The following is a 14,779-nucleotide window of genomic DNA, read 5'->3' as shown; positions in this document are numbered from 1 at the left end:
AAGAAAAAAAACAAAAAAAAAAAAAAAAGAAGATCAATAACAATCCATGGAAATATTATTATCTTCTCGCACACGTGGCGCAAGGGATATAAAGAGGGATAAAAATATACGTGGTTTCTAAAAATTCGCAGTCTTCGATCACCATTCAGTTCCATCGCTCTTCCCGTTTATTCTTAGCCGGCGTGTTTCCATTTACAGGGACACGTGGCTCCAGATGATCGAAGGATACCTTACAAGGGACAAGGTGCCGTAACTCATATCGCCACTCGCATTCTTTTCTCGATTCATCGCTTAACGTGCATCTCTAACGAGTTGGAAAATTATTTCGAGCATCCCATGCCCGAGTTATTTCACTTAAAAACCTCCTTTCTCGATATTAATATCAAATATCTTTATCGAACGAATTTCTTTCGAACTTTATCTTCGATCATTGCATAATATTCTTGTATTAATTAAATAAAAAAAAAAAAATATAATCAAAGTTACAATCGATATACTCGTATATACATGTGTATATATATATATATAATCACCGCTTCGTTAGATTTCGAATAGCTATTTTCTATAATTACACGCGTCCAATCGAAGTCTAGTTACTCGAACTAACGATTTCGAGTCGACTCGTGCGAGATCGTATTACCTGAAATTAAGTAATTCAATTACTGAAAAAAAGGCGGAAGGTGTTTTCGCGCAATTTCAACTAGATTTTAACCAATTGGCCTTTGAATTATTCGATAGCCGCGCCGCTAAGCATCGCGCAAAAACCTGTTATCCTTACGAAAGCTGCAAAGTACGTAATTTATACCGGTAAATTACTTCTCCCCGGCTCTAAGTAACCCGTACTTCAGTACACGCGTACGTTAACACACACGATCCAAGGGGATTTGGCAACACACCATACCGGGCTTCGAAGCGATTTGGCAATTCGAACAGAAGTCAAACGTGCTCGTGACATGCTCCAACTCATGCTCAATATTTACCGATATCCAATTCGCTTCGTGCTTCTCACGACCATCGGGTTCTAACGGAAATTAAAACCCGAGAAATTGATCTTGACGCGCGGGAAAAAATATCCCCAAAAAGACATCGTTGAACGGATCGAAAGTGAAGCGAAAATAATTAAGATGAAAATGAGTAAAAGATTTGAGAAGATTATCTTGAACAGGCGATGTAAACGCGTGGCGTTTTACGATTGCAGAAAATTAGATAAATAAAAGGAAATAAGGAAAAAAGGCCTTAAATGTTGAAAATGTTAAGCGAGGTCGTAAAATTACTCGTTAAAACGATGGTTCTCAACCACTTATGAATCTTATGGAACATCCTTTTGAGGAAATCCAGTTTTTTCAGTTTTTATTTGGATCAAACAAACAAACGTGTACGAAAGAAAGATGGAAAAATATACACCGCGTCAGGGATCAGAGAAGGCCTTTTCTTTCCTCGAACAACGTGAAAGTAGGCGCGAATTCTCGTTTGCATTGCTGATTCAGCAATGATTTTTTTTTTTTTTTTTTTTTTTTTTTCGTCGATTCTCGGTGTGGGTCTCGAAGATGGCAAAGATCGTTTCGTAGGCGATATTAGACATGCAAGGAGGAACGATCGCTCGAAGCGACTATTCTTCCGGATCGCGATTTTATCGGCAAATTGTTCGGATTGCGTGTACACTGCCATATTTGCCCGTACCTCGTTACGCAGCATCATCTTATACAATGGAACGATTTATGGCGGCGATGGGGAGATATTTTGAAATTTCATCGCTGTCGAAAGTTGGCGCGAGATTTATGCCACTTGAAACCGTAAATATAATACCACTTCCTCGCTTCAATTTCATTTTCGAGAAATAAATAATTGTGAATGGCTGTAACGTACTCGAACGTAAGTACCGTATTTCTTACGTATCGATATACGTACGAATCATTGTATCATTAATCACGTGTATATATTAGTTCGAAACATTTGTTGAAACGTTTTCTCGAAAATTTTATCGAGAAATTCTTGGAACTTTGGTGAACTGGTGATTGATAAATTTTTTCGGGATGGCTCACTTCCGGAATGTTAAAGTAACAAAGAAATTTTTAACCGCGAAGGACAACGAACTCGCGCGCATATATACTTGTAGCTTATAGTTCCATTCGATGATACAGCGCTGTTAGTCATCGTTTGTTACCTAGTCATCTTTAATATTGAAAACGCCTGAAGACATTCCAGCGTTGCGACACCCTTTTGGCTCGGCCCTCTTCTGTAATCGCGTCATTGCACCCAATGACAAAACTATCGTAAACAAATGTGTCAGTATAATTGGAAGCTTGCTAATAAAATGATAGAAATTATATATCTCCGTAATTTCTCGACAAAGTTTCGCTTATTCCTCGAGAGATTAATATCGATTCAAATCGTTATTTTACTTTCAATATATTTCTATACTATATTTCGAACTGATTCAATGATTATAATATTCTAAAGAAATCCTAGATTAGAATTACTTTCTACGACGAGCAATTAATATACTTTAATTAAAATACTTTCGAACGGTGCTGTATATCAGCACTTTTGAACGGCACTGTATATCAGAAATAGTGCTGCGAATTAGAATTCCGCGTGGCACAATGCCCGGGCCCCGGTGAAAGAATATAAATATTTTTCCCTGGCGCCAAGAGAATGGGAAGGAGGGGCAGCTGGGTACCGTTCGTTTCTCCCTTTCATCCCTTTCCACTCTTCCTCGCCCCCGAAAAATATCCCGGTCGGTTCTCAGGTACTCTCCCCCGGAAGTCGAATGTAAAGCGATCCATCCGGCGTATTGAAAAGCTTGCCCGCGTCCGGGGAAATCCGCTTTTCCCCGGATTTTCGTATCGGACAAAACGATGTCCGCGATCGAGAAGCGTTCAAAAGGGAGCGGCGTTTTCAAGCCGCTCGAAAATTGAGGAAGAGGAGGGGGAACGGGATGGGAGAGTGCATGCGTGTGCACCACGCTTCTTACCTCGAACGGAAGGGGAAAAACGAAAGGGGATGAGGGACGCGTGTTCGAACCCACTTGCCGAGGATTCTCCGCAAACGCGGCTTCATTCGTCGCCCGAGTTTCCCTCAAAGTTTCTTTTCAAAACTTTGCTGTTCCTGAATTTGTCGCACGGATTAAGCACGATCCTATCCAGGTATCGATCTTTTGTGTCGTGTACGCTTAAATAAAGGGTGAAATGCGCGGTGAAACGAAAGTAGCGCGTTTCTCGTGTTTTTCGAGTTATTATTTTTTTTTTCAGATTCTTTGGATAATAATTTTTGTAAATAAAATAAAATAACATATAAATAATATTATCGTAGAATTTACTTGGAAATCATCTTTAAATTATATTTAAACGAGGAAATGTTTCTATCAAAACCGTCTGAGCATTAACGTTGTCAATAATAGATAGAGAGATATAGGATAACGTTATTCGTTAGAATGGTACGATATATATGGTACTACAGCGAGGACGGAAACTCGTAAGCCGTCATATCCGGAACAAGAGACGAAGAATTTTAATTTAGCCGAGCAATGGAAACGATTGTATGGGATCTGTTCAACCGCTTCCCTCATTTTTATGTTCATTGTCAATCGCTAATGTAATAATACAATCCCGTGGTGTGTGTGCGTCTTTTCTCGACACGGCCAATTATGAATGGTTATAGGAAACATGAGAATGTTCTCGTACGATTACGACCTCACCGCTTATCATTTCCTGCACTCACTCGAACTGCATCGTAATCTGACGCAATTTCGCGCGAAATCGATAACGCTGGTATTTTCAAGTTTATTGTTCGCCACATGCGAATCGAGCTTTCATATTCTTTTGTCTAGTATACGCGTAAAGATGTAATATCCCAGTTAAAATTATTGGATACTTACGTAAAATTGAATTATAAAATGAATAATTCAATTTAAATAGTTTAATTCGTATATTACGGATTTAGACAGAATTAGAGAAAAGTAAAAATATTTATTTAACGTGTACAATAAATGTATTGTAACGTAAATAGGTTATATCGTATACCTTAATACCAATATGTAACGTCGATAATCGATTATTTGGGTTTACAATCTTTCGAACCACTGTCGAGTTTTGCGTTCAATTGTTTAGTCTTCCAATGTGAATTATGAATTCTGAACTCCTTTCTCGATATTATTATTATAATTAGTACGTTCATTGTCGTGCAATAATATTCACAATATATGATACAAGTATACTCATTTCGAGAATCGTGTGTCAAAAATTGTGTCTAAATATACGAAACATTTGTTAATATAATCGGTGAGTAAAAAGAAATAACGAATTTTTTCTATATTTCAATATTTATTAAGTTTCTTCTCGATGATTCTTGTAACGTCAGTATTAATTTTAATAATCTTAGTTTTATTATTGATAGTATTTAAAAATCGACGATATTTAAATTTCCCGAATACTAACACTAACAGCAATAACATTAAGAATTATATTAAAATGTCGACATTGAGATTCATGGAAAATCAGAATCATCGACAAAAAAACAACATATTTCTCGCAATGCGCTTATCTATATGAACAAAGAATTAATAAATTCTTTCGAGAACGAGTTTTGTTTTCACACGTGTCCCTCTAATGATAAATTTAGATCTGTACGTAGATGTATTATTAATGAATTCTAGAATATTTTTAGGATAATTTTATAAATTTATAATTCGTTTGATTGAATTTTTTGCAAAAATAATATTTCACACTTTTTCACAATTTTCGAAACCATTTTATTTTGTTTCTAATAATAATTTCCATTCCAGACGTCCGTGTTATGAAAGATTTATTGCCCGTTTTGTGTATATGCGTTACGAATTGCGGTAATGAGGATGCACTTTAATGCCGCGGTTTCTAGAACGTTTCCGTTTCCGTGTCAGCGATTCTAATAGAGCTTAGGAGAGCGTTTCTCGTTTAAGAAACATAGTTGCATTCGTTGAGACGTTGTTAGAGATACGTACGTAACGTTATTACACATTCTGTTCTCTCGATGATCGTGTATTGTGCGAAAAGGGGACATGTTCTAATAAAAATTGAAAGTATTTCATTCACCATCCTGAAATAAATTTCTTTCGATATATTTTACGATATATATTTCTTGAAGTAGTAATAATGTAAAAAATAATTTTACAATTGAATTAATAAATTCATTTGAATTTATCACACGTATATTTTCGTTCATAATTCTCACAATACTTTGCGTAATTTTGTACAGGAATCGTGTCCATTGTCTAAAAAATAATTGTAGGAAAATCCTAATAAAAACGTTTATTTCGACGAATATCTATATTAAATCGCTGTTTTTAACGCTTTTAATAAACTCGTAAAATAAACTTTAACTTACTATTAAATTACACGTTAATTTCTGAAAATTTATCGGATGATAAAAATGAACAACACAAGTTTATATAATTTCGTACCAATCAAAGTGCATTTTGTGTGACAGGGACAAATGATGGTACGAGTGAAGAAATCTTTTTAATTATGTAATTAACATACTTATAAGCACAACGTAATTATTTATGTGGTGGAAAAACGCATGAATTTAAATATGTATGTATATTTATCCTCCTGTTTTCCATGTATCGATCATAAATTTATTACATGTTTCAAAGCTTATTTGTAAAAGAAATATTCTAGAAGTGTTGCTGTACGATTATTATTATTACATAGTGTTTATGCAAATTACTTCGTATGCAATACTCGAAGAATAATTTATTAACTATTTTATTTCTCCATTTTATTTCTGATTTTTGCAGTACTATTTTTAGAAATGATAAAATGCAATTAAAGATCTCTTTAATTGCATATTATTTGTTATATTTGCATTCGTATTTAAGTAAACTTGAAAAACAATGTGAAACTCATGAAAGTATAAATTTAGCATTTGAACGAGCTTGTGTAAATTTTAGAATAGTCAAAGATTCATTTCTAAAATTAAAAATTAACGATTTTTCGTTGAGAGAATAAATCATTGTATTTTATTAATATATCGTAACGAATCAAACGATGTCGTAATTTCAAATAAAATTAAATTCTTCTACAAATCGTTCTTTTGCACAGATAAAAAAAAAATTAAGAAAATTAATTTTGCAGAAGTTAAACGCAAAATCATTAAACGCATAAATGTGTAGTGAGTAGATAATTTCTTTATTTAGAAATAAATAAACAAGAACATGAAACGTACAAATCTCTTCACTATGTGGAATCTCGAAAGAAAGTAAAATTCGATTTTTCTATGTTCGCAAGAATATTTTAAAAAATCTTCGAGTATATAATACTATAAAGTAGCACAACTCGAAAAACGTGTTTCTCGAGCTGCCGCTATAAAAAGATTTTTTAGAATTTAAATTTCATTAACTAAACTGTTAAGTTGAAATATTGCTACATCGGAACATTTCAAGGCGAAATTATCATCGAACTCCTTTCACGTTTCTCTTTATCCTCGACCATGTATAATTTTAAAAGGAAAATCGTGCGAGAAATTGGATCGATCACGCGATCCAAAGGGGGGAAATAATTTTTTCAAAACGACGTAACAGTGATCGAGCAAGAATGATTACGATTTATTACGCATCGCGGTTAATTATTCGTTGCACGATAGACAGAGAAAGAAAGATAGAAAAAAAGATAAGACTTGAAGAAAATCGCGAAACGATGATGAAAGATGATGTCAGAGTGTCAATAACTTTGGCGCGCACGCGTTGTGTCGGCACACAATTGCAATTTGCGGATGTACGAGGCGGTAACGAAACATACGTTGCATCCGGTTCGTCTCTAATTCGCCGTTAAAAATCCCACGGTCCACAGGAAGAACGAGTAAAACTGGATCGCGGATGAAGACACATTAAGTTCTTCTCTCCAGGGGAAAGAATACTTATAATTGCTGGGAAAAACTTAGCGGAGTCATAGAGTTAAATTTACAATGAAATCGGTTAAAACTGAGATGGATATTTATTTATCAAAAATCGAAGGAAAAAAAATTTGAAAATTTCTAATTTTTGATATCGATCGAGAGAAAAATAAACAATTCCTTATTTATGCTCAGTAAGATAGAGTTAAATGCAGAAACAATAGTATAGTGGCAAGAGAGACGCAACCGACTAGTATTCGATGGTTGGACAGAAAAGATTCTCTCGAACGGCCTTCAGCCGTGAGTCGATAAATTCTCGTACGTACGATTTCAAGGGATTTAAGCGTGTAACTGGGTCATTCCGGCAAGGATACGTCGCGAATGCAATTTATCGAATGCTTCAAGCCACGAGGAAAACCTCGCGCGATGTCAAGTTCGACCGTATTGATCTTTTTGCAATCATTAGATCGAATATCATATCGAAATAATCGAACTTTTTTTTTTTTTTTTTTTTAGTATTTAATTATTTAAAAAAAGAATTCATAAATGTGGTATAAAATTGATCGAAATATTTCCACCAATTCTATAAATTTTACTTTATTCCAAAGATAAGTATTCGTTATTATCTTACCAAAATTCCCATTTCGCAACGCGTTGTTCGATCGTTTAAAAATCAACAAGCTACCCATTCACGGTATCAGGTTGATCGGTGCGCGAATATTCGTTCGTTTAAGCTCGACCTTTCAAAACAACGAATGATATCATTCCTTTGCTCGTTAGCGAATTAGTAATAAGCTTCACAACGAAAGAGTTTCTCGTGACTCGCGTCTACCACGATCGACCGAAATAATGCTCAACCGATAAGTCGACTTTCTACTCATTTATTTCATTTTACTTACAACGATCATCGTTCCAAACGATGACAGCTGCTCTTCCCTTTCTGACTCGTATCTTTACTTTCGCTAAATCGAACAATTTTATATCGAGCAAGAAAGCAGAGAGAAAAAAAAAAAGGAATAAAATAAAAAATATTTCACGTATATGGATACATTAGAAAGAATTTAACTTTTAACGAGATTTTTAGTAACGATAACGAGCCTATTGGCTATTCGCTTGCGACATGGCAATAGTTCGTTAACTCGTATTAGAAACGTAAGATCGGGCCGACCTCGAAATCGATATTGCAAAGAGCGGCGGTGACGCGGTCCTGCCCGGCCGAATCCAAAGTGTCTGGGGCCTCTCGAGACGACGAAGGTCATCCCCTTTGGAAAAAAAAGGCTGGATGATGCTTTTATCGCGCGGAATGGTGGTTCTGCCGATCCTTGGCTGTCTCCGGTTACGAAAGAGAGCAAGTTGGTCGGTGAACGAGGGAGGCCGGGGATTGGCTCGATTTGCTCACGTGCCACGCCGCGAGGCGACCGATTGAGAAACGGCCCTGATAACGAGATCCATAAAATCCATCGTTTCTCTCGCATATCGTTCCTTCTCCTCTATTATGTTATTTGGAAATATTCTATTCTAACCGCGACCTGATTCACTTTTACGCGCATACGCTTTTTCGAAATGATTTCGCGAAAAAAGAATCATCCTTTGGAAGAAATGGATTATTGATCTTTTTGTTTGATATATCGACAGCCATTAATTTAAAGAAATTTTCTGCGTAAATAGGATTTAATTTTTTTATAGTCGAGCTAATGTATCCTGTTCAAAAATAAATAAATAAATTTGTTATTACATTTAAATATTTTAAAATGTACAAGCATGCGTAAAAGAAGTACATGTGGAAATTTTATTAATCGCATATAATCTATCGAATGAAATATATAAATCTTTTATATGATAGATGAATATCGATCGATTAAAATTTTTAATTTGATCGTTTGATCAATGCTTGCGATTAAATAAAGTGAATCGCCAAAAAAAAAAAAAAACGTTTGATTTAATCGATCGATTCAATTAATCGGTAATTATAAATACGTATTGATTGTTGATCACAAGTATTAATTAAAATTAATTAAGCAAAAGTCAAGTTTTTAACAGATAAAATATATTTAAGCATAATATTTATTTATAATTAAATATTTAATAATAAAACGATACTTTTTTTTTAAACTGAATTTCAAGATAGATGCTTTCTGAAGCGTGAATAACTTTGTGTTAAGGGAAAAAAACTGAAGAGCGTAAATATCTCTCTTGATATTCTTAAGTGTTACTGTCTCGCGATATTAAGAAAAAATTTTGTAGCAATATAAATTCATCGTATTGAAAATATTATAAATACTAACGACGATGCAAATAAACGAAATAAATTATCGTCTAATTCTAACGATAACAAATATCTAACACATCTTAAAAATCTGTAATTCCATAATTAGTTATCTCACTACCATTTCATTCGTTTTCCTTATTTGAAAAACTCTTTTCACCAATTTAAAAAAACTATTGCAAGGATTGTAATATTTTGATTACAACGAAAGTCACGCGATAATAAAAGGAATGAAAAAAAAAACGAAAAAAAGAAAAGAAACAAAGTATCGAGATAACGTTAGATAATACCATAGAATTCTCGTGAGCGCAATGCACGTTAGCATAAATGCCGTTTCGCAATAGTCAATGAAACATATTGTGATAAGAGTTATTCATATTTTTGTTCTATTCGTCCCGGTTGCATCAGAGTGTCGCAACAACGAGTTCATGCGAAACTCGCGTCAAACTCGCATCTCGTCTCGTCTCGTCTCGTTCCTCAATGAACACGGCCAATATTTTTTCGTGTCTCGAAATTAATAACGTTCAAGGTAAACCTGGCCCAGGGACCAATACCAAAATTACATTTTCTACCGCGTAATAACATGTCATTCAACGTTATTTCACTCTTTACCAAAGAAATTGTAAAAATCTGTCTCGTACGTTGCAGAATCTCATCGAAGTAAAAAAAAAAAAAAACCAATTCGACGATAACTGGTAATTTTCCCAATTTTCAAACTCGCGAAAAAAGTGTCGCGCGAACATTCCGTTAGAAAAAAAAAAAAAAAAAGAAAAAAAACGAAATTTACTCGCGTGCAATTTTAACATTTCTCAAGATACGATCCCTAAATAGAATTTACGCGGGTTGAAGCGGCTTATATTCGAGGACAATCGGAGGATATCGAGCGGCATCTTCAATGACGCACGATTTACCAATCCTCTTTCTCCTCGACATAGGCCTCTCTCTTTCTGGCCTTCGCTTCTGCCAGGTAAAACCTGCCAGACCGGCCGAGTTCACCGGCGGGAATGAATGAGTGTACGATACGATACTAACCGAGAGATGATTGCAGCAAGCCGCTTCCGGTACGTGCGCGAATATTACCGAAGAAACGCATACGTGGCGAACTCCTTTGCTTGGATCACGTTTTTCAGTTTGAAAATTGCGATCGGTATCTGAAATTGGAGAATGACGAGTCGAAGCGAAGAAATAGAAGGAAAAGATATTACGTTCGAAAATCATTGGAATAACATCGTTTTTTGCATTGCCTATGATCATCGTTTGAAGTCATAGGCTGATCTAACTTCTTCGATGGTTAATCGTTTGTTTGCTCGAACGTTGAGCGCTAATTGTTTGCTCCGTTACCAAAATTAGAAAATGTACAGAAAGCGAGAAGTTGATGATTCATAGTTTGTTTCAAACGAATGCCAGTTAATCTATGATTCACTACAATTGTTTTTGTATAATTTCGAGAAATGATTCGACGATAATAACTTATTAGTGAATACTTATTGACTTAACGAATTTCTTTTTTCCTTTTGAATCGTAATTGGTTGACCGTTGACGCTTTTTCGCACACGTGCGCGCTCGTTAAAAGATGTTACGAAGCCAATACACTCGAGGCAATTACGTACGAGTTATCTCGCTTGGTTGCGCGTGCAGTTGCGTTAGATGTATATAGGGTTACTGTTAAAAATGAATCTTCGTGAAAAAATTCTAGATTTTGAAAAATTTTTTATAAAATTAATAGTTATTTAATTGCTTCGATAACGATATGATTTAAAAGATCGTGAAATACCGGATACACTATGCGAGTTGTTAAATTATACGTTGATTTTTATCTGGGAAGCATGAAAATATTCTATTTAATTACTTTTTAAACTGACTCTACAAAAATTTATTTGATAGAAATCAAAATAATAATAATTATCACTTTAATTTTGAGTCTTTAAAATTATCTCTATCGTTTCATGATCACTCTGTATATTTGGGTAATGTTGCAGCCACACAGGAAGATGACGCAAAATCGAGCGCGGACCAAAACAACGACATAACATAGCAGAGAAATAGGGACCACGTGATGCTATAATAGACATTTCAGTGGCTCGACAACATTTTATAGGACTTTTGGCCCGGTGTATTTTCGGCCGAGTCGAAGTCGCGATTCTTTCCACGCTCGTGAAATTTCTCGTGTGCTAATCGTTGAACGCGATCGTGGCTGACCTTCAAGCTTCGCGACGATCGGGTTACCGGTTGGTCAGGAATTTTCTGATCCCGCGACGCTAGAGCCACAGAAGGTGTTGGTGTTATTAGCTTTAAGGCAACGTTAATGCTCATCGATATTATCAATAATTATAATTACAATTTAATAACGAGAGAATTATGATAAAATAGATAAAAATTACTTATTACTTGTTAATAATCGATCTTATTTATAACGATGCATTCCTCCAGATTTCGTGTGTTTTTCTTTTCTGTGAAAAGAATAAGTAAATATTATTTTTCATTGCGTCGTACACACTGTTTTTCGAGCATATTTAATAATTCTAATTACTAAGCTAAACTAAAGATATATGTATACATATATGTATATATATTCCAGCGTTAATGAATTAATAATTGATAATTATAATATCATTGAAAATTAGTCGGTTGTACAATTTAATAGGAAGTTTATTTGTTCCGCGTGTCCCATTTTAGCCATCATCCCATTTTGTATCTCATTGAAAATTTATAATATCGAATTCTTCTTCGAGTTCAGTGTACCGATAATAAAAATATATCACCTTCGAATATAGATTCTTATACATAGATCCTATTTATATTTACGTGTACTCGATATGGATAAAAATAAAACTAGCGACAATGATAGAAAATGGGCTGGTAACTTATTTCGCGAATAAGGATTCTCATTCGTGAATCGTAACGAGATAATACTCACTTAATCGAATCAACAACTTAACTTCGTACCGGATAAAATCCAGATGGCTCTTATTTCCCCTAGCCGATATCGTAACGTTGCCCAACAATTGCGCAAAGGAAAGCACGTAGGTGATCAGATTTTGCCCCTCCGTTACATCATTTGTCGTGTACGCACGTAGGTGTAAAAAGTGTTGCTTATTTCGCGTGTGTGATTATATATTTAAACGTTGCATCGACTGGTGTTCCTGAACCGAGAACAGACACGGATCGTTGTGGTGGGGGTATTGTGCTGCGAAACACACGGCAATGCGAACCTCGATCCGAGGTCGGCATTCTCTCATGACTACTGTCGTTTCGCTCTTGAAAGAGCGAGAGAGAAGTGTCCTCGAAAATCAACGAATCGAACATTCATTGTCAGTACTGGCGAGGCAGACTACCGGCAATATCGGCCTGCTGACTTTGAAACGTGCCATTGGGATGGTTATGCTTGTTGACAACGGTATTATTCGCCATCTTGGAAATATCATCGAATGTATAATGTTTGTTTTCCGAAAAATAGGAATTTTTTAATTGGTTACCTATAATCGTATTAATCGAAAATAAATTAATTGTAATAAGTATTTTTCTTTTTTTTTTAGATACTGCGATGTGATTAATTATTCGAAATTTCGAGAGTGGTCAGTTCTTATTAACAACGATTAACTGTTATCGAATGTGGATTTTCTTTATCTCACACAAAGCAAGGTCACGATCTGAAACCGTGAGATTTTTGTGAATGAAGTTAAACTTAAGATTACCTTTGAAGTTAAACTTTGGAAAACATATTTCCTTATTTTTTCCCTTTATTTTAATCATTAAGCTTAAACATAAATCAAAGTCCATTTACCCATCGAATAACGAAAATTTTCCCTGAGTCAACGACAATAGCCAATTCATTCATTGCATGGAATAAAAACTGAAATCGAGGAATAAACGATGACCAAGGACTCGACTGAGAGTCGACTATTCACCACGTGTATCCGGATACGTAATAGATATAACCTCAACGATGATTAGAGATCGATCGATCGATCAAAGAGTCATTCCTTCTCAGCCAACCACGCGATAGCCACCAATTGATCGACCTTTCTCCCTCGTCGAATTTCCACATTTTCCTCGAATACTACGTTTCTTTTTTTTTCTCGAAACGTCGAAATGATGCAACAACCGATACCCATTACCGATAAAACTATACCAAGCGTGGCAACGATAAAATGTTTATTGTCTGCGACTATGAATCAGTGAAACGCATACCGTTCCAATAGTTTAACGCTTGTTTCGAGTGCAATGGTCGACGTTCGATCGAGAGAGTATACGTCACGAGACGTGTGCATACCGATCGTTACACTGTCACTGAAACAATTGGAATTTACGTAAGAAACGTTCCAACGTGAAATCATAATCCGGTTCCGTTATACGAATGATGAAAGGATGAACGTTTTGTCAACAGATCCGCGAATCCGATTTTTTTCTTTCCGAGAATAATTGGAAAAGGGGGATTTTCTTCCTCACGTAATTAGAAATTATTGATAATCCTTTATCTTGACATCTTTTTTTAAGGAAAGATTACTATTATGACGTGTATGGAAAATGTAAATGGAAAAAAAATCGATTCGAAATAAGTAATAATGTTCGTAACAAACTTCTCGAACTTCGTATGTACGTAAGTACGTACGCTGATATGAAATTAATACCAGATTTCACCTTCGTCGCGCTAATCGCACGTGTTCGATACGTTCACATTGTACGAACAACCGGCCATGATCTTATTCAGCTTATCTTTAACGAGTATGTACATTACACGACGAACAAAGTAGCTACGACATTCCTCTTAATATCTATTCATTTATGATTAAAGCGAGCAATTAAAAGCAACGGGAAAAATATATCGATATCTTTTCCCGTATCCTCCACGCAACCACGAGTCCTAGCTTTATCAATATCCGCCTGATCCGAGAGATGACGAATCGAAACTATCGTTTCCTAGTAAAAATACGATATTTATAATAAAAAAGAAAAAATAGTCTTCTACAACTTTCGTGCGAGGCATTTTTTCTTTTTTTTTTATACGAAACAAACAACTTAGGAATTTTTTACTCAAAGTAAAATATCATAAGTCATCCTTTTGTACATCCTTCTTCGACAAATCTCGTGGCATCTCGTGTACCCGCGATGAATAACAAAAAGACGCATCGCAATACAAACAGGAACGTTTCTCGTAAAACGAATTTTCGAAAGGATACGAGGATATCCTGGCCGGGATTATGGCCTCTATTTTCCGTTGAACAGGCGGGCAGCTGTGTGGAGGAAACCGGACGAGGAAGAGGATGCTGACGAACGAAGGAGAAAGGCGGGGGATTCCGACTTGTTTCGCTTCGATTTAACCGCAACCCCATGGAAACGTGTGCCAACACACAGGGGAGACTATGTACGTGTACAGTATATAGGCTGGCGCACGTGGCACATTATTTTCAGTCTCGCTCACAAATTTGAACAACCCATCTGTTGGGAAGTATGTAAAATATCCGAAGAAACTCTGTTTGTATCGTCATTCTCGTTCTGAGAAATCCTTGGCACGATATTTTTACGCTCCACGCTTTTTATTTGTATTACAAAGTCTTTGTATAAAGTAGATTCTTCCTTTTATAAACACTTTGGTCAAATTGATTTTTACACGGTAAATATCATTATTAATCGGTTTGCCAA

At 35.5% G+C, this 14,779-nt stretch overlaps 1 protein-coding gene and 1 long non-coding RNA gene across 6 annotated transcripts in view; one reads left to right on the top strand and one right to left on the bottom strand.

Annotated features, from left to right (window-relative positions):
- Positions 1–361, top strand: part of LOC116185676 — a 3,239-nt gene extending 2,878 nt beyond the window's left edge. The window contains exon 2 of the long non-coding RNA XR_004150545.1: positions 199–361. This is a non-coding gene — a long non-coding RNA (uncharacterized LOC116185676). The remainder of the gene's footprint in view (positions 1–198) is intronic.
- The window catches only part of LOC102680051 (probable RNA methyltransferase CG11342), a 36,485-nt gene that overhangs the window by 3,949 nt on the left and 17,757 nt on the right, over positions 1–14,779 (bottom strand). Inside the window, exons 1-2 of one of the 5 annotated variants that reach the window (XM_006616119.2) lie at positions 12,054–12,478; positions 7,002–7,011 (exon numbers count right to left, since the gene is read on the bottom strand). The exons of 3 other annotated variants lie outside the window; for them this stretch is intronic. The gene's annotated coding sequence lies outside the window, so the exon portion shown is untranslated. Of the gene's footprint in view, positions 1–7,001; positions 7,012–12,053; positions 12,481–14,779 lie in introns of those variants that run through there. One more of the 5 variants, XM_031510648.1, reaches the window with a different exon arrangement.

The sequence above is a fragment of the Apis dorsata genome, unplaced genomic scaffold (genome assembly GCF_000469605.1).
Source record: "Apis dorsata unplaced genomic scaffold, Apis dorsata 1.3 scaffold_249, whole genome shotgun sequence".
Classification (NCBI taxonomy): Eukaryota; Metazoa; Arthropoda; class Insecta; order Hymenoptera; family Apidae; genus Apis; species Apis dorsata.
This window is presented reverse-complemented; position numbering and strand designations above follow the sequence as displayed.